The sequence below is a fragment of the Aythya marila genome (genome assembly GCF_965140915.1).
Source record: "Aythya marila genome assembly, chromosome: 3".
Taxonomy (NCBI): Eukaryota; Metazoa; Chordata; class Aves; order Anseriformes; family Anatidae; genus Aythya; species Aythya marila.
The window spans coordinates 46790986-46811083 of NC_139044.1; the positions used below are offsets into that span (position 1 = coordinate 46790986).

Below are 20098 nucleotides of genomic sequence, written 5' to 3' on the forward strand. Positions count from 1 at the left end.
GAATGCAGAGTCTCTGCTTGCCTGAAGAGACAGGAGGTGGTCTTTTATTCTCTTTCCAACACTGAAAATTCTCATGCCCTGCAAACCCCAGTGGTATAACTTAGAGCACTACCCAAAGACAAATGCTCCTGTTAGTAAGTGAATATCATCTGGACAGCAGGCTCAGGAGCATGCCAGAATACTTGGCATGAGTGATCATCCCAAGAGAGAGAAAGAACAAATACTTCGTTCATCAAGTGATGGCACACAAGGTTGCTGCTTGGGGAGCTACCTTTCAACTCCCGTTGGCTGTCTTTCAGGACTGCATGTGCTTTGGAGGAAAGGCAGAATTCTTTCTGTCCCTCCTTCTTCTGTTTCTTTCCTACCTTTTTCCTTCTTTCCTTCCTCCCTTCTTTTCAGGAAAAATCACTGGACAGAAAATTGTTGAAAGTGTTTTATGTCTGCAGAAGTTGTTCATCTTACACTGGAGGCATGAAAGCCACCAGGCTGTATCAAAACATCTCAACAGTGGCTGGGCATTTCCACCATGGACTGTATTCCTGTATCTCTTCCCCTTGGATCAAAACAAAACAAAAAAAAAAAAACACACACAAGGTATCAGATCAAATTTCCACAAGGTGGTGAGTCTCTTCAGAAAAAGATAGTGGAGTGCTGAGTTAATACAAAATGAGCAGTTTTGTTATCTCCAACAGATGTTTCACTACGCAATTCTATTTCATGCCTTTGATATTTCAGGTTTTCAGTTCTATTTGGGAGTAAGCAAACACTAATACATCAAAATTTTATCAAGGCAGAAATTCACATTTTAGGACTGTGTTAGGATGAAGGGCCTGAAGAGAAAAGCTTCTGTGCAGTGTTTTCCTCTAGGAAATTGTAGGTGCTAATGCTCAGGGAACAAATAAGTTTATTCATGCCCCTATAGTAGGGTTCCTGGTTATGGTTGGGTTCAGTAGAAGTTATCATACAAGAAACATACTGGCTCTTCACATCATAAAATACGATGCTTTGTATGTCTGTATCTGTGAGAAGTTTAGGGAAAACACATTTAGAATAGCCAAAAATAAAATAAAAAAGGTAAGTGTTGTTAAATGCTTGGGTTCATGAACTAGTTGAACAAGGCAACACAGGAGCTTGCAGGCAGGTCTATCCTATAGGTTCACCTGGAAATTTCAAGGGACCACAACAGCCCCTGAAAAGTCACCCTGGTAGAAAAAAAAGTCCACTGTCTCCAGCATCCCCCACACAGATGTACAGACCTGCTGGTGGTGAGAGCATGAAGCTTGGCAGGGAGGTGTGCAAGAAGGGTTTCCTCCAAAGGGAGGGGTCAGAGGGATATGACCTTCCCCTGCCTTGCAGTCTTATGATTACACTATTATAGATTCAAACTTGGCAAATGCAAAAGTTAAGGTTCCTATGGCAACAGTTATCTCTACTGCAATTCATGCCTTGTATACTTATCATACACATTTAGTGTCAAAGAGGAATATATTACATGACACATTTAACAAAGAAAGACAGAACAGAAAATACTCCAGCTGTGGAATGCAGCCAAGTTAAAGATTGCTAAAGAAACCTTGATTTTTGGACTGCTTGACCTTTTCTATTTTAACTGTAAAACTTTATGGTTACATTAACAAAGATTTGTACTTATTATCTGCTACCTCATCCCTCAGATGGTAAGGGCATTCTCCATGCAGAAGAAATGTTCTGTTCCCTAGATACAGTCTATCTTCTACTAAAGTCAATGTTCATTGTTATTTTCCACTGGTGGACTTAGCTTCACTTGTAGTCTTTCTGGGACAGGTATTAACGAATATATTTAAAAAAGAATACTGGTGAAAATTTCAGTGAGGCAATGTCAGTGCAGGTAGCTGTCTCCTTTAGTCAGTTTTGCAATTCCCTAATCTCTTGGAAATATAAGCAGAATTGGATGAAATTACATGATTTTTTGACACATAGTTTTCATGCAGAAATATGGGTTTATTCACCCTTTCATCATACATATAGAAATGTCCCTACCAGCTCAAAACAAAAATTCAGCTCTTTCAACATCTTGCTATCAACAGTGACAGACAACAGGTTTCTGGGGAAGAGTACAGGAACAAAGAAAGATATGGAAAGACTTTCTAGTTTTTCTCAGCCTTAAGCAAACTATGCCTCAGGAACCTAATGAAAAAGATTATTATTTTTTTTTTAATTCCTGTTGTGAAACTGTCAACTGATTGGACTCATTTGATGTACAAGAAACAATAATGGGCTGTACTCAACCCTTAAAGCAGTGGGTATCATTCTGCCCATTTCAATGGAGTATTTCACAGACAAAATTGTGCTACTTGACCTAGTTCCCACGTGGTTTCCTTGCAAACACAATCAATTTCGCTAAATCTGTGCAAATTGAGGATAACTAAAAGAAGAATCCAGGTAGATGTTCCAGAATTTCTATCTCCATGCACTGGTGTCCTTGTTGACAGCTGCTCAATGTCACTAGAAGCCACTGTCAGATCAGATTGGCATTGCCTTGCTCATTAGGCCCACATTTCAGATGGTGTAACCTGTCACGGCACTGTCAATTGATGTGAACTGATTTGCTCTAACCAGAGCTTGGAGCAATTTGAGGGCACTGCCTGGCATTACACAATGCACAAGGCAATGACAAACAATACCCACACAAGAGTGTTGCCAGTGGTACTAGATGAGCCAAATCTACAGGTAACATAAAATGAAACAATTTATTTGAAATCAGTGGGGTCCGTATCATTTATATTAAATCAGCATCTGATAAGCAACATAGAAACTAAACCAAAGAGATCTTTGCTGCCTTCAACAACAAACACAACTTTCCTCAAAAGGGGCAGTACCTCTGTAGCTGATGTGAATCTGTGAAGCAGCTCTTATAAAACCCTACAGGGCCCAGACCTTCTTCCACAAGAAGCTAGAATGGTCATACTCCTTTTCTTGTGACCTAAGAGAAGTGTATCGGTGGCATATTTATTACAGAGTCCACTTGTTTTGGGAAGAGCTAGTCTTTCAGAAGCTTCAGACTTGGCTCCAACTGATTTATTTGGATAACATATTTATTATCTCTGTGGGCATGATTTAAAAAAAAAAAAAAGAAAAAGAAAAAAAAGAATTTGAAGAGTTTTGTCTGGGTAGCTGGTTTGAAGAGAGCTGATTTTCAGAAACAACTAAAAATTAAATGATGGGAGAAAAAATAATCAAACCTAAAGGAAATAAACAAACCATCCTTCCTCGAGGTGTTAGGCATCCTTAACTGCACCGATTTCACTAACTTTATCATCATGGTAAGAGTGGGAAAATGGATTTTTTATAGCTATTATGACAGGTTTGTGCTGTGGTTTCTTGAGACTTTCACTAATTTTGCTTCTGCAAATCATTACTTCCCCACACAGGAGTCTCCCAGACAGACTACCCAATGCAGGTATGCAGTACCTTCCATGCCCTCTAGCACTTCCAGAAGATGCACAGTGTGTATGCAGGTATGAGTGTATACATATGCAAGCTGTACCAAACTATGCAATGACTTACCTGTTCTTTACTCATGGCTCCACTGAAAGTCAGATACATGCATTTCTTACACAAGAGCATTGATCTTAGACCGTTACATAGCCACTTGGATTTAAGTAAAGTAAGATAAGTAAAAATTACATAATCATGCTAACTACCATGTTCCAAAATGGCTGTTATGCAAGCAAAAGACTTTGAAATATAAAAATATAACCCTAAGTATCATCAATACACTTTGTGAACAAATTCTTTGCATAGAGTTATTATCATTGTATGCAACAGTTATAGTGCAGTATATTTGAAAGATAGGTTTTGAAACAACGTCTCGTTTAACGGGACCATAACAACACTAAAGGAAAAATATTAGTTATTTAATATCAAAGAAACAACATAAACGCATACACATTGATACAAAGGTTGTCTTTGCCCTAAGGCTCTCATGGACTGAGATTTGGAAGTGTCTGAAAAGGCTCACTTTTCAATTTCTGCAGATAACTCTTTCTACATGCGACTAGGTATGGTTAGCTCTTGATACTCATTTCCATATACCTACACCAAAACAAGTTACCTAGATTTCTTGGATTGCCTAATGTAACATAAAAGAGAACATCAATTCATAAAAGAGGAGAATAAAGCTACTTGAATTTGACTATTTGGGAAAATCTGAGGTTTCAATTATAACAAGTTGTTCCTTGTTATAGTATTATAATCCTGGCCCACAGATTGGCCATTCTGGCCATCTGTTTCTTTTCTCTCACCCTCACAGACAAGAAATGTCTTTGCTGACGGTGGGTCAATATTGGTATTTAATTTGCTTGACATACACTTGAAAAATATCTGCCACCTCTGTCAAGCCTGAGGTAGATACTACACTGATCCCTGCCTTGCAACTTCTAATTTAAGAAACAGTTTCTTCCTTGCAGACAAGACCCCTTGCCAACCCACAAAATCTCAACAACATACTCCTGGAAATGACCTCCTGGTCATAAAGGCTTTTATGACCAAGCTGTGCAATCTTTCCTGATTAAAGAAAATATTTGAAAGCTATGGAGTGGGAGCATAATCTGGCTCCATCTCTGTTTCCATAGCAAATCTAAATAAGAATAACAGGAGCCACATGGGATTCAACTGGATTGCAGTTTTCTACTGGGCAAAGATGGCAATTTATACCTAATCTTCTTCTTTCCCTTTTTTTTTTTTTTTTTTCCCTAACCATGTATTAAACCATGTGAGGGGCCCTCCCTTTTATCCCATGACTGATTAATTTCTTTAAGACCTTTTGGTGATGTGAATAGCTTTTTGAAAACCCAAGTCCACTATCAGGCAGCACGCCCTCAGCCTGATTCTCATTAACTTCTTCAAAGGATGCTAATGGATTTGTGAGGCATGTTTTCTCTCTACAAAATGATGTGTTTACCAATTCTATTTTCTATGATCTGTACCAATTTGTCTTGTACAGAAATCAATTTTACTGGTCAGTAGTTTTTCAGCTCTGCTCTTTAAACTTTTTTTTTTTTTTAATAGCATCACATTCGCCACTTTGTATTTCTCTGCTTTCAAGGCTGATTTCAGAAATTAGCAGCTTAGCAGTCTCATATTTTAGCTTCTTTAGAATGCTTGGTTGAATGCTACCTGGTCCTTGAGTTCTGCTACTGTTTGCTTTATTGAATTGCTCTGAAAATCTCTTCTGTGGACAATTTGATTTGAGACTGTTCTGGCTTGTCCCTGGAAAGACTGGTTCACATGTGGAAACCTCCACGACCTCTTCTGAAGAGAACACTGATATAAATCATTCCTTTAGCTTTCTTGCCATTGGGCCTAGCTTCCTGGAGTATCCCATTTACACCTTAATCATCTTTCAGGCCATTGACTTCCTAACAGGCTTCCTGTTTCTGAGGTATCTGAGAACATTCTTATTAGTCAGTTCTGTGCCTTTAGGAGGTCACTTTTTTTTTTTTTTTTATTTGGTTTGCCTCATTAGAGTTCTACATTTAACAGGATAAGTTTGTTTTGTTTTATTTTCCTCACTTGCACGGGATATGCACATTCAGATGGATGGCTATTTTACTTCTAATAGCCTCCTTTGTTCTTTTATTTAAATACACTGGCTTTTTTTCAAATTCTTTTTAATGCCTTGTTGTTCTGTTTCTGTATGTGTGCACGCGTGTGTTTTTTTGTTGTTTCGTTTTAGCGTTTTTTCCTTTTCAGAATGTGTGATGTATAGACTTTACTATTCTACTGATATAAACATTTACTTCTTTGTCCACTCCTTTTAACTATTTCTCTTAACTTTTACAGTTTTCCATTTTTAGAAATTAAACATAATAAACCTTACCTTTTTCTTCATGTTTTCACTCCTGATATGATAATGTAAGTATTGTTCATCCAGCATCCACACACTGCTTCAGAGAACAAAGTCTTTTAGGGGTTTCAGATTAGTTGCTCCAAGAAGCGGCTATTTATGTACCTCAGACTCTGAAGACCTTACTGCTACTAGAGATAAAGTAAGATAAAATTTCAAACTGAGATTTGAAATTTGCTGTGAACCATCCTTAGAAACACAATTGCAGAATCACAGAATCATCTAGGTTGGAAGAGACCTCCATAATCATCGAGTCCAACCTCTGACCTAACACTAACAAGTGCTCCACTAAATGATATCCCTAAGCTCTACATCTAAACATCTTTTAAAGACCTCCAGGGATGGTGACTCCACCACTTCCCTGGGCAGCCTATTCCAATACCTAACAGCCCTTTCAGTAAAGAAGTTCTTCCTAATATCCAACCTAAACCTCCCTTGGCACAACTTTAGCCCATTCCCCCTCCTCCTGTCACCAGGCATGTGGGAGAACAGACCAATGCCCACCTCACTGCAGCCTCCTTTAATGTACTTACAAAGAGTGATAAGGTCGCCCCTGAGCCTCCTTTTCTCCAGGCTGAACAAACCCAGCTCCCTCAGCCACTCCTCGTAAGACTTGTTCTCCAGACCCCTCTCCAGCTTTGTTGCCCTTCTCTGGACTCGCTGGAGCCCCTCGATGTCCTTCTTGTAGCAAGGGGCCCAAAACTAAACACAGTACTCAAGGTGCAGCCTCACCAGAGCCGAGTACAGGGGGACAATCACTTCCCTAGACCTGCTGGCCACACTGCTTCTTATGCAAGCCAGCATGCTGTTGGCCTTCTTGGCCACCTGAGCACACTGCTGGCTCATATTCAGCTGACTGTCAGCCAATACTTCCAGGTCCTTCTCTGCCTGGCAGCTCTCCAACCACTCATCTCCCAGCCTGTAGCTCTGCTTGGGGTTATTGCGCCCCAGGTGCAGGACCTGGCACTTGGCCTTGTTGAACTTCATGCAGTTGACCTCAGCCCATCAGTCCAGCCTATCCAGATCCTCCTGCAGAGCTTTCCTACCCTCGAGCGGATCAACACACACACACACCTAACTTGGTGTCCTGATAACACTCCCTCAGATGGCAGCAACAGGCTCAGGCACTCCCTGCATCCAGAGACCTGAACTGCCACATTTTTGAGCAGGCACTCAGTCTGGGTGGCCGCAGACTTTCTAGAAAGAGCTTTCTGCCTAGCGCAGACCATGGCTGGTTTAGCTATAGGTCAGCAGCCAGTAGATGAGCTGTTCTGAGCGAGGACCAACACCCTACCCTGCCTGCACACACTACCGCACCCCGCTCCCTAGGGGCAGCTTTTGAAGGTCAGGGGAGGGGGCGCTGCTGGCTCCGCCTACGCCTCGTCAGGCTCCCTCCTGAGGCTGCCAGGCCCTGGCGGCTCCCTTGGTTGCCTCTAGTGGCCTCGGTGCAGCAAAAAAGCCCCGGCTGACCTGATCCCCTGCTCCGCTGCAGAACGCGTCTGCACCGGAGCTGATCGCCTCAGCAAGTGGCTGCAAAATGGCGGCAGCAACCAATTTAAATGGCCTGAAATGGCTTTTCTGTGCCTTTGATGGATGGAAAAAAGGGTTAAAAACATGGCACAATGCTGTAAATCAGGACTCACTTACTAATCTGAAAAAAAAATAATAAATAAAGCTAAGAAAGAAAGACAGCAGTGTTATCTAATATCTGAACAACTGATGGCCCTCATATCCTTAATCAGCTACAATTACCTGTGGTGGGGAACACATGAAATATAATAAATCTTAAAAGATGATGTCATCCTTAATAAGCCAATACATTTAATGAATTCCCTTGGTTATCTCCTAGATTCAGAAAGGGCTGTGAGGTTTATAACGAACTATGAGGCAGCAAAATTGTGTATCACCTGAACTGGCCAAATTTCAGCTGGCCCCTTTGCTGTTGTTTGCGGATAATGTCCGCAGATCTGTGGCCTGCCAGGAGAAAGGAAGTGTCCAGCCACTGCTTCTGGCAGGAGGTCCTTGCTATCAGTGCAGGGCCTGGGACAGAAGCCACAAGGCATCCCTTCCTCTTCACGCAGCTGGCCATATCAGCTTGCACCCTGCTGGCCACCCCCTCCTTCTTGTGGCCCTGATGCCAGGCCTGGGCTGGCAAGCTGAGGTCTGGATGCATCTGCAGATTTTTCAGGGCAAATTCAGATGCAAATAAGAGTGAGTACAAATGTGCCTAAGGGCAGCTGCTCACCTTGAAGCTTCGCAGCCTGACCCAGCCTATAGGATGCCTGCCAACATCAGCTAGGGAAGGGAATTTTCGACAAATACCCAAGACTGCTTCTCCTTGTGCGGTTTTCACAGGCTACTTTGAACCCTGAAACTGTCATGTTAGCAATACTTCCATCGACTGACTGCTCTAAATTTGGGGTGTTAGAACAGCTTCCTAGAGGGCCTTCAAAGTGCTCTGAAAAGTCTTGGTCAGATATGCATTTCTGCTGCTCTGGCTGCCTCAGAAAAGATGGTTGACCTTTCTCAGAGCTTAGAGACCTGATGTCATAGTTTTTTAAGGACAGAAGAGATCAGCATGTTCATCCATCATCCTTAAACATCATCCCTCTATCACTAGGAACAGACATGACCCTGGCATTAAAGCTTATTTTAAGTTATTTTCATAGCTGCTTCTCTGCATTTGTTTGACCGAGAGGAAAAAATATCAAGCTGAAACTGCCTTTCTATTTCATATTATCTTATCAACATGTTTATCTTTTTGGGTGATGGGAAAAGTAACCCTGGTACTTCTGTTTGTGAATGTTCACAGAGGTAAGGGGATTTAAGCAGTTAGTGAATGGTTTGAAGGAAAATTTAGATCCCCTTTACAAACATCATTATGTTGATGGAAATTCTCATTTTTATGCAAACCTTTCCCCTATAATAATTTACTTTAAAAACATCTTCCTTGTATTATTTCCAGCTATCAGAATTAATCAGCCAGGTATACGCTAAACTCTGATACAGGGCAATGGCAGTATATGGAGAAACAAGCATAAATTATGTCACTAGTGGGTCCAGAAAAGGATTGCAGCGATAAAGGAAGATGAGCTGAAACATTTATTTCACCTTATCTCCTACTTGTAACAAAATAAAAATGAATGAATAATAAACAATTCTTTTTGTAAAGAACCAGCTTTGTTTGCCTTTCCCTGCTGTACCCATAAAAAGTTCTCACCAGCAAAGTGTAGCACTTGAGTTCATACAGTTTCATCCCAGGGACATTTGACTGTCTCTACATCGTGTGACTTTAGATCATACTCATTTTTTAAAGTTTAACTTTTAAAAAAAGTCCCAAGTGGTATGCAAGCATTTTCATTTAAGGCAATTAAGCTGTCTTCATGAACAAGACTTCTGGATCTGTGAACAGTGTCAGTAGGTAAGTCACGGTGTGAGCTAGCATGGATATCTGGGAAGTCAATGTACTCCCCAGGTACCGCTGAGGCTGCAGTTGTGGCATTTGTGCCTCTACCTCTGCTTTTTGCTCATTTTGTTGACAGAGAACTTATCTCACTAGTTGTCCCTGCCACACAAACTCTGTGAATCTAGCATGAACGTTTTAGGAAGGGAGGGTTGGTGCATCCCTGTTTCCGTGGGCATGTTCACAAGGGCACAGCCATGTTTTCAGCAGGAACAAACATATTTGCACTAGTACTGCGCAAACCAGCTTGGGCAGCAGCACACTGGGGCACTGGGAGCTCAGGATAAATTGGACAAATCTGCCCAGAAATGACGACTACATGCAGAGGCAGCTGCTATGCACTAAGGTCCATACTGAAGAGAGTCCTTCTAGTGGTACCCAGGCATCAGAGGTGCTTTTGCCCTTGTTGCAATGACACCTCTGATTACAGTGTAGGTGTTTTTTGCTGCTAGATACATCAGTGTGTTGAGACTGTTTTGTGCTGCTCTGGGGACATGAAGCAAAAGTAAATAAACATTTACCAGACAGTTGAAATGGCTGGTAATGGCTACTAATTATGTAAGTCAAATAAAATAACTGGTGTTTGAACGACTGACCTTTAATTTCTATAACTCAGAGAGCATCCATTTGCTACAACATTCAGACCTCAGCTGTGGTTACGTGGCCAAACTTGCTTTATTATTCAGAAATTCCTCTTTCTGTCTGCTATAGCTTAGAGCCAAGAATTATTCAACAAAGTTTATTACCACCTTCTCTGAATTTTAACCCCATGATGCGGGGTTAATAAGTGGGTGCTTTTGAGGAGTTTCTGCTTTCAGATTTTCCCATATGTTTGGTGTCTGAGAGATGAGTTTTTTCCTATAGGAAGTTTTATAGAAGAACAAAAGTTGCAATCAGAGTAATATAAAATGCTTTGATGAAATAAGACCATCTACAAACTGCTTCATGGAACTTGTGGAAATAATTGATTTAAAGCACTGTGACTGTCAGCAACTAAAACAATGCAGCTATTTTGCAGACCTGAATTGCCTGCTGAGTAACAACCTACACCAACAAATAAATAAATTGTATTTCAGAGCTGTTAACAAGCTTAACTATTAATTTATGTGTGCATTTAAAAACTACTAAATAGAAATTTATTCCTGAATAAATACTAATCTCACTTTCGGAGGCGAATTGTCACTCAATCTTGTTTATTACAACAATGCAGAGAAAACATATTGTTTATGGAACTTAAGCCCAGACAATAGTCACAGAATTTCTAGGTTGGAAGAGACCTCAAGATCTGATTAGAGCTAGGACATTGACAGTCAGAACTAGGAGTGACTTTGCATCTGCCACCTACATTAGTATAAACTCTTTAGATACTATTTGTATCTATTAATGATCAGATTATTTGTCCTCAGATTAACAGAATTTCTCAGATCCTATTCTGCATGTCATTAATTTTGAGTCATATTGACCAGAGAATGAAAGGCATATAGGAATAATAAAAACTAGTCCACACTTTAGTTGCATATAACTTTGTTTTGATGGAGGGTTTCTTTTTGAGTTTACTATTGTTGGCAAAATCCCTCCGCTGATCCTGAACAAAGTATACAGAAGTTGCTACCAAGATATACAGCTGTGGAGAATTGACAAGAAAATTGTTCTTAATGTATAAGCACAGGCCAAGACTTGAAAGATCTGGTTTCAGGTCTCATCTGAAGACTTCCTGGAGGCTTTATCAAACCAGGTAATATGCTTTCTTTCTTGCAATATCTGCTTTGGTTTTGGCGTGAGGTTTCCAGACTGTTTTGCAGGCTCCTGGACATCCACAGGTGGCAACTTGCTAAGGAGTAGTGAGTAATGGCTAAGGGAAAACAAGCTTACTCTTAGCTGCTATTAGTGACAGTGGAGATGTTTTAAAAGGGCCACAAATAAAGAACGTTTAAAAGTCTACACATTTAACTTTCAGTTTTACTAGATGAGATGTTTTTGACCATCTCTTTGCACTGTGGACACTTGATAAAGAACTGTAATGCCATTGGTATTGGTGTAATACTGAAGTCTATCACTCCATTCCACGGGACCTCTAATAGACGTCTCCCACGCTGACTTCCCCTATGATGCTCTATTTCTGCCCATACATTATTGATAGCTACTCAAGGAGTAACATGTCATGTTTTCCATTTTTTCTAGCTTTCCTAGTTTTCGGTTGTTCATGGTAAACATTGACAACCTTCTGACAAGGTCAGGAAGCCAACGAAGACTGCAAAATACAAAGGAGAGGTGGATACCAAAAACATGCAGTTCAGGCCACTTTGGCAATTTTGTGGGCCTAGCTCACATGCTTCCACATCTCAAGAGCATAAGCATCATAAAGGTGGGAGAACACAGCTTTGGGGAAAAAGGATATAAACCTTGTTTTAGTTGTCTGTGTGAATACAAACTTCATCCTCATGCACATAAATTTTATGTTTAGAGCTAGTTTAACAACTGGAAGAATGTTCCTTTAAAGACTGGGCCATTAAAAGGAGATACATGACCTTAAGACTTAGCCTGTTTAGAGGCAGTGTCTTTCTATTTAATGAACAGATGCAGAGAAATATAGGTGTTTTTGTGGTTGTTGTTGTTTTTCTTGGAGATGGATTTATATCTACTAATATTTTCATTCTGATATTATCTTAGTGAATATGCTTTATGTTTTATGATGTAACATGGTTTTATATGGACATTTCATTCTTAGTATTCCTTGAAAATAATAATAATTAAAAAATAAAAAAAAAGGCACCAGCAAATATGAAGAAGAAATGTGGAAAGATATAATACTGGATTTACCTGAAATCCTAGCAATAATGTGTCAGAAGCTTTACAAGAAAATAACAATAATAAAATGTAAACCTCTACTCTGAAAAGACACTGACTGAATGTCATAAACTGCCTGAAAGCTGAACACTGAACTTGCATGCAATCATTCACTGGCATGCTTACATCTTTCGGATGAATGCAAAGCTCTCAAATAGCATAAAAAATGAAAATATAATGGCCTCAGCATGCAAAATAAAATCCTACTGTAAGATTAAATATATTCCAATGACTACAATTAATTGCAAAGGAGAATAAATCACTATACAAATAATTTATGTGTTTTAAATATCATTAAAAAAGCCATTAACAATCAAACAGGAAACTGGCAGCTTGACAATTTTATGACACTAAGCAGGACTGCAATAGTGTGATTCTGACTTCATTTAAGACAATGACAAACCTTCTGTTGACTCACTTGGGGAGTACTGAAGTGTCAATAATTTTTCATTTAAAAAAAAATCTATTTTTCTTCTGCATTGCAAAGGAAATCAAAAAGGCTCAGAAGTCTAGATAAACCAACATTTGTGCTGGTTTAAGTATGCATTACTTACTTCTATAGATGAGCAGAATAATTTGTTATAGTTAGTATTGCATTATCAAATAACTCTTGCATTGCAGAATCCCCTTACGTTCTTTTGAAGTTTAATACTTACTTTTTTCCTCTGATCAAGAAAGACTGTAAAAAACCCTCATAGTCTTATTGGATGGTTTGAGCCTCTAAAGATAACAACAACAACAACAACAAAAAAAGGTAGATGATTTAGGAGAAGCCATTTTGTATTGTTAATACACCAAGTCTTGTATTTACAAAGAGCAAAAAGTAATCTCGATATTAGGGTATTTGATATTTCTCATGTTTATATAATTTTTGAAGCAGTGTTAGAGTTTTGAAAATATTGTGCATAATAGAAGTATGATTAATGCTGAGAGCAACAAACCAGACAAAGAAAGAGAAGAAAAGGTAAGTTCAAATTGCAGCCAGTATCTGAACTATTGGTACTTGGCAGACAGGCAGTGTGGGTAATGCTCTGCTTTGCACTTCAGCAGCAGGGTCAGAAAGCCCAGGGCCACTGTGGAGGGGAAACCCATCAACTCCATTCCTGCTGGACGGCAGAGACACAGAGAACCTGAAAAAGCAGGCAGGAAAGACCTTCTATCCTGATCAAAAGGCAGGAAGAGGCAGCACCTCTGCAGGACAAACAGTCACACCTCCTGCCTGAGACCTTCTGCTCCTTTACCATGAGCTGGGGCATACTGGAATGAAGGTAGATATCCCACTTCAATCTGCTGTCTCCAGAAATAGTCGGAAGCTCTGAAGCTCTGTGATCTCCCCTTTCTCTCAGACATCTTTTTTTTTTTTTTTTTTCTGATGATGATGGTACTTCCAAGGGGAAAAGGGAAGGGGCACATTGTGGACTTCCCAGGGACCATCCACAGGAACATTCTCCATGCTGCTCTTGGCATGAAGCAGCTCACTGAGATGAAGGAGCCACAGTCTGCTCCTCCCTTCCTGCTTCTGCCAGTCTCTCAGCTCAAAATACACCATCAATGGCTCCCTGCTGGGTCCCACCTGCAGAGAGAGGGTCTACCAATAGTCTGCTGAGGAACAGCAAGCAAGCAAGATGGGAGGGGATAATATTTTGGGTCTGGGAGTGGGGAGGGGAGGAAAGGGCACTTTATGAATTACAGTTATCTCCTGTACTGAGTTTAATTTATCCCCTAGGACCTAGGCTGCCTGAGAATAACTACTCCATGGTGCTCTCTGCACGTCAAACACGTCCTCTTCCCAACAAAGGCCCTGGGCAGAGGTTTATGAGACAGTTGTAGTGAGCCACTGTTGAGGCACTGCAGCTTGCCAACAGATGGGCTGGGATGAACATCTTATGTTGGAGATTGCTCCCCAGAGGCTATTTCTGGCCTCTTGTGTTGCTGGAGGGCAATGGAGCTACAACATCACACAGAATTAGGCCTGCTAGGTCTGAATGAGGAAGGTGTTCCTAGCATTTGGGAAGCAAATGCGAGTCAGCTATTTCAGTACTGAGATGATAATTGCCTTGCAATTTGAGTAATTACCATGTGTGGCAATATATGTGCACTGTGAAAGTGTTTCCTAATGCATCCATTAGTAAGCAGCTATGCCACACAGTAGCAAGCCTTTGCGTCTTTCACAAACTTTAAAGTCTGTGAAAAAAGTTAAGCCCATCCTTCAGAGCTGGGAGGGGATTAGTTACAGACTTAACTTGAGGCTCACCTCCACAGAGGTGCATTTTTATTCTGTGGAGAAAAATAGTAGGGCTGCCTGCTGCTTTTATGCTTTTCAGTCCTTATATGTAGGAAGACTTCAATGCACAGCCTTCTTTGCTAAAATGAAAATAAAATGAAGAGTAACTGTGTTAAGTGAGAGCAACAGGAAAAATATAGCTCCAGATGCTAGGAGATATTTAGGCACCAATTCCCATTGAAACTGTCTCACTAAAATCATTCATTCACGTGGATAGTTTGTGCTTGGCCTTTGGTTATGTCAATATAATGCAGTTTCCAGAAATCTTTACCCATTCTCAGTAGTTAATTACGACTATCTAAGCCAGTCAGGCTCAATGGGGCTGAATGAATAAATGTGTGAATGTTTGAGTGCTCCCGGTTCTGGGCTTTTAGACCTTTTCCCTATCTGAGGCAGCTTCTGTCAAGCAGTTCGGCCCTGTGCTTTCTCTGCCTCCCCCAGTCAGTAAATGGTATCTCTTGTAAAAGGAGAGTGAGGTGTGTGGTGGTGTTTTAACTCCAGAGCTCAGAGAGCAGCCCAGGCTGAACACAATGCTCTGGATACCCTGAAGGAATGGGCCCTGCTCCAGCCCCAGAGCTGTGTGAGGGTCCTCATGGGTATGGGCCCCCGGGGCCTGGTTGCTCACAGTTCATGACCGGGCCTCGCAGGCAGGACGAGCGCCGGCACTCTGTAGCAGTTATGCAGCTAGTTACGGACTGGCAGGCAGGTTTCAGCATTTATTGGTGCCCTGTGACACCTAAATTATCATAAGGTCAGAGAATTCATTGAACCCGAGCAGCACTTAAGCAATTTCAGACTCATTTGTGGCCATTCAGACCCAACAAGTTTTTCAGAGGAAGACTATTGGCTCCCGGTAAAACATTAATGCAAAGAGCACCAGAAGAAAGCAAGGCTGTTTTAATAAGCTGTCTTGCTGCTGTGGCAGGGACGGGCAGGAGATTATTCCCAGCAAGCGGCCTGCTGTGCCAGCTAAAGGAGTCCCTGGGACGCCAACAGAGGATAATCAACAAGGAGACACCCACGCCACATCTTTTTCTGCTGGCTTTCCTGTCTTTCCACCTACTGTGGATATCTTACTGATCTCAGAGCACCAAGATTCAGCAGGCACCTTCTTAATGTTTAGTACCTTGAGCGAAACACAAGGCCGTCTTGTTAATAGCCTCACTTGCCTGCTCTAACACGTCCATTGCTGCTTTCGCTATCCCGGTAGCAGTGGGATGTCAGCAGGGGAAGAAAAAAAAAAAAAAGAAAAAAAAAAAAAAAAAAAAAGGCAACAGCCTGATGTAGATGAGACCCAAGGAACAAAAATCAGAACCTTCTGGAAGGCAATGCTGAAACCCAGGCTGCTACAGAGATCCTCCCAGGGTGGCAGGAGAGCCTTGACCTGCTCCCTGGGAGAAGGCCAGATTCCCCCTTCTGCTTTGCCATGGGGCAGAGGGGACATGAAGGGACAGGGACGTGGGGAGGAGGGAAGAGGATGCCAGGGGGACAGGCAATGGAGGCTGCATCCCTTTCCTCTGAGTCAAGGGACAGCAGCTGTCAGTGTGAAGGTGGAGACATGTAAATGGCAGGCATGGGTTCGCTGCCTTCCCAGAGCAACAGCAGCTGAGTCAAAACAAGCACAGCCAGAAACATGGAGCCCTTAAACAACCCCCCCGCCACACTCACTCACATATATACACACATCATAATTCATGCTACATCAAAGCAGTGATTACCACAGCTTCCTGGCTGTCTATTTCTGTTTATTTATGGTGCATTACACATTTTAATGCTATTCTCAAGCAGCAGCTCAGCTGCCACTGTTCTGTATTTGGGTGGGGAAAAAAAAAAAAAAAAAAAAAAGAACAAATGGCTGTAATGTACAGCATGTTGTTCCCTGAGAAAAAAAGGACAAATGAATGCTCAGCACCTTCCAGGGAGCAGCAACTCAGAGTTATTCATAGCATGATGACCCATCCCCATTTCATTCTAGTACATCGCCAATTCACTTGAGTAGGGGGAGGGTGACATGGGATAGGGAGAGAAGGGCCAAAGCTGCTCCCCAAATGACCTTTAAGCCCGGCTGGCTTCAAATTAATCTTACATCATCGTTCGTCTTCATGATCATGTCAAGCTCTGAGCTGCTTCAAGGCAGGGGCAAGGGTTTGGTGTCAGGCTGACCAGAACCACCAAACTCATGGCTTGTCTGAAGCTGGATTCAAGCTAATGGCAAGACAGCAGCTACTAGAAACAACACCCACTTTGGGGTTGCAGTCTACTCCCTCTTCTGCCTCTCCCCATAAGGTTAGAGCATGTGGACTTGACTTTAGTAATTTATTTAAGGAAACTACACTCAGCTCAGACCAAGCTGAGCATACAAGATTTATTTCTCCTTGCCGTCAACCTTAACACCATTCCCTCTTGAAGCCTGACTTCTCATTACCATTACTCTCCTTGCAAAATGCAAGTCATTTTGTTTATGCCATGGGAAAAATACATCATCTCTTTAAGTGCATCAACAATATCAACATACAACAAATAATACTGAACAGGCAGGAAAAGCAGAACCCATTGTGCTGGCAATCCCTACTGTGAGTGACACACAGACTGCCGCTGTGTACCTCCTGCTGTACCCTGGTGTGTAGGAGTGGCACTTCTGAAAGGCTCTTTTTAGACCCCTTAATATTGCAGCCATCCTTGGGAGTGCACTCCAGGCAACATGCTATCAGCTTCTGCTGTAATAAACTGCTCTTAAAATGCCTAGCTATGGTGCCCATGAAACACACTACATGTATATCCAGGGTCCTGAAGCACTCCTTTCAAAAGGCGGTTGTATAGGAGTGGGGGACGTGTGGCTATGTCCTTGGTGCTATACCAATCTACCTTGGCTCTGAACTAAGAGGGAGAGAGGGAGGGAGGGAGGAAGGGAGGAAAGAAGGGAGGATGGATGGATGGATGGATGGAAGGAAGGAAGGAAGGAAGGAAGGAAGGAAGGAAGGAAGGAAGGAAGGAAGGAAGGAAGGAAGGAAGGAAGGAAGGAAGGAAGGGAGGGAGGGAGGGAGGGAGGGATTTTTCAATCTTTCACCTACTATATTAACAGCCATTTTTTCCAAGAGCAACCTCGGCTGATGCCAGAGGGGCCAGCAGCTTCTTAGAGATGTCTCTGTCCACTGGAGGTAAAAACACCAATATAAAACTGCTCTTGATGGCAGCAGCCTTCAGGCACTATTGCATGAAGTTACATCTGAACCAGCAAGCCATCACTGAAGAGCTCCATACCTTATCACAAATTTTCAAGTCACCCAGTCCCTCCTGACAGCCTGTTTACAGAAGCTGTTGCAACATGAAAGGATAGTGCAAAAGAGCTAAGCCCCGTAGTCCTTATTTTTTCAAGCTATTACAGTGACATTTGTGTTCTTCATTTCACAGACTAGCTGAACTTCATTAATATGTATTTATATGGATATTTTTATGTGGATATACAGATGCAAACACAATGGCAAGGACAGACTCTAAGCCAAATGTTGATCTTATGAACAGATAAAAAAGGAAACTCTACTCATGCTGGTGAGAATGCACTGGATTTACAGTGCAAGGAGTGACAGCCAAAGTGTCTGGACAGTATAGTCTACATGGAGTTATGTTTCCTACACACAGCCCCTGCTCAATCCACATACTGCTGGAAGGGGCCAAATCCCATCCCATCACCAAACCCCATCCCATCCCCTCAAGGATTTGAAAGGCTTTCCAAAGGAAAGAAGGAGGAAAATTCTCACATGAAGGATGGGTCTGGGTGACAGCAATGAGCAGGAGAATTAAAAGAGAGATCAAATGCCAGAGAGCATGAGGGCAAAGTCACTGCGGGGATCTGGGGCAAGTGGGGTGGCAGCAAACCCCGCATTTGGACTGTGGCTGGGAAGCAAAGCAGATGCCAGCCCCTCTGAGGGAGCAGTCCCCAGAGAAGGAATCTAAGAAGAGCCCTGCTGAGCCTCCCACCCACCCTCCAGGGGGCTGTAGTCAGAGGCTGTGGTTGGGGAGCTCACTCTGCTCCCAGCAGGTCTTGGTTTCACAGACTGCTTAATCCCAGACGGCATGTGCTAGCCCAAGCAGGGACCGTAACTGAACCCCCGGGAAGGGATTTGGTACTCAGAAAGAAATGCTTCTGCTCTTTGGTGGCATGTGTGACAGGGGTATTTTTAACCTCCTCTCTCAGTGCCCACAGGCAGTGGCCACAGCACCGAGGGCAATGTGGGAAGAGCTGCAAGCAAGCTGTGTGCAAGGGGCAGCCAGGTCAGTGACATGGGGCTTCAGCAACAAAATTAAAGGTCTTGGGACTGCATTTAGGTGAGAGATGATAACTCTTCAAAAGAGCTGGTAGCTCCTCTCGGCTCAGTAATATAGCCACAGCTGGCCAGTTTCAGGGCTGAGCATCAGCTGATTTTTTCTTCACTAAGAGCTTTGTGATCTGGGGCTGTAGTTCTCTTATCACCAAAAAGAATGGGGCCGACAAATCAGGGAAATATTGTTTTGATTACAGCAAATTATTTTGTGAATTTATTATTTTCCTCAACCTCAAAGGGTAATTCAGACTAAACTGTTCAACCCAAGGTCTTCATTCTCCAGGTTTTTAGTTCTCTTGTTGAACTTTGTTTCCTTTTCGTTTGTTTGGGACACTTTTAAAATAAAGTGGAAAAAAAAAAAAATCCACTTTGAAACAAAAGGTGAAAAAGTTTCATTTGGAAAATGTCAAAATAAATCATTTTAGCTTTTTTTTTTTTTTTTTTGAAACTACGTCAGTAATTCTTTAAAGATTGTTGAAACAAGAAGTTTCAAACTTTTTAAGATTTCCCCTTGTCCCTCATTTTTTGACAGAAACATTATTTTTGGACAATTTCATCTAAAAAAAAAAAAAAAAGAAAAAAAAAAAAAAGGTTTCTAGTCCTAAATAGATCATAAAACAAAGGAAAACAGAAAACAGAAATCACAAGATCAGCCTACTTTAGCTCAGCTAAACTGTGGTCTTTCTTGCCACATCAATGAACCCCTCAGAGCAAGGAATAGGGATTAGGTGTCCTTGAGAGACAATGTTGTTGGTTTTCTGTTTGTTTGTTTGTTTGTTTTTTGGAGAAAGAGGAAAGTTCTCAAGAAGAAACAGGGAAAATGCAGGAGGAAAATACGTGAGAATGGTCATACTGCTTTGCAGGGTGATACTGAAATGGGCAAAAAAGTGCTGGACCTAGAAATATTTCTGCCCTTTATCCCCATGACCAATTATGTGGGCTTTGCAAGCTGCCAATAGCTGTATAGGCAGTTGCACTCCTGTCATAAGAAAGATGTTTCCATTTTAGCAGATTTGTTTGCTTTTTGAGACCCTGCAGCACCTCTCAATACCAGACTTGCAGTGCTTTACTATAAACACCAAAGTAATCTTACAGTCCTGATTTGACCATCCATGTTCCCCACTCTGTTCACAAAATATTTTGCTGTTTACAGCAGAAAAAAAAATAAAAAAATAGAAAATGGTATATGAACATTATCTGTCTTGTAGCCAAGTCCTTTCAGTGACTCCCAGTGAGAAAAATTCGGGATTAGAGATAATATTTAGTTTTCTGCTATTGGGTCCTTTCTCCTCTCC

The 20098-nt window shown here is 41.7% G+C and overlaps 1 long non-coding RNA gene across 1 annotated transcript in view; it reads right to left on the bottom strand.

Annotated features, from left to right (window-relative positions):
* LOC309876597 overlaps positions 1-20098 on the bottom strand; it is a 72621-nt gene that overhangs the window by 587 nt on the left and 51936 nt on the right. The window contains exons 5-6 of the long non-coding RNA XR_014317206.1: positions 5861-6018; positions 366-553 (exon numbers count right to left, since the gene is read on the bottom strand). This is a non-coding gene — a long non-coding RNA (uncharacterized lncRNA). The remainder of the gene's footprint in view (positions 1-365; positions 554-5860; positions 6019-20098) is intronic.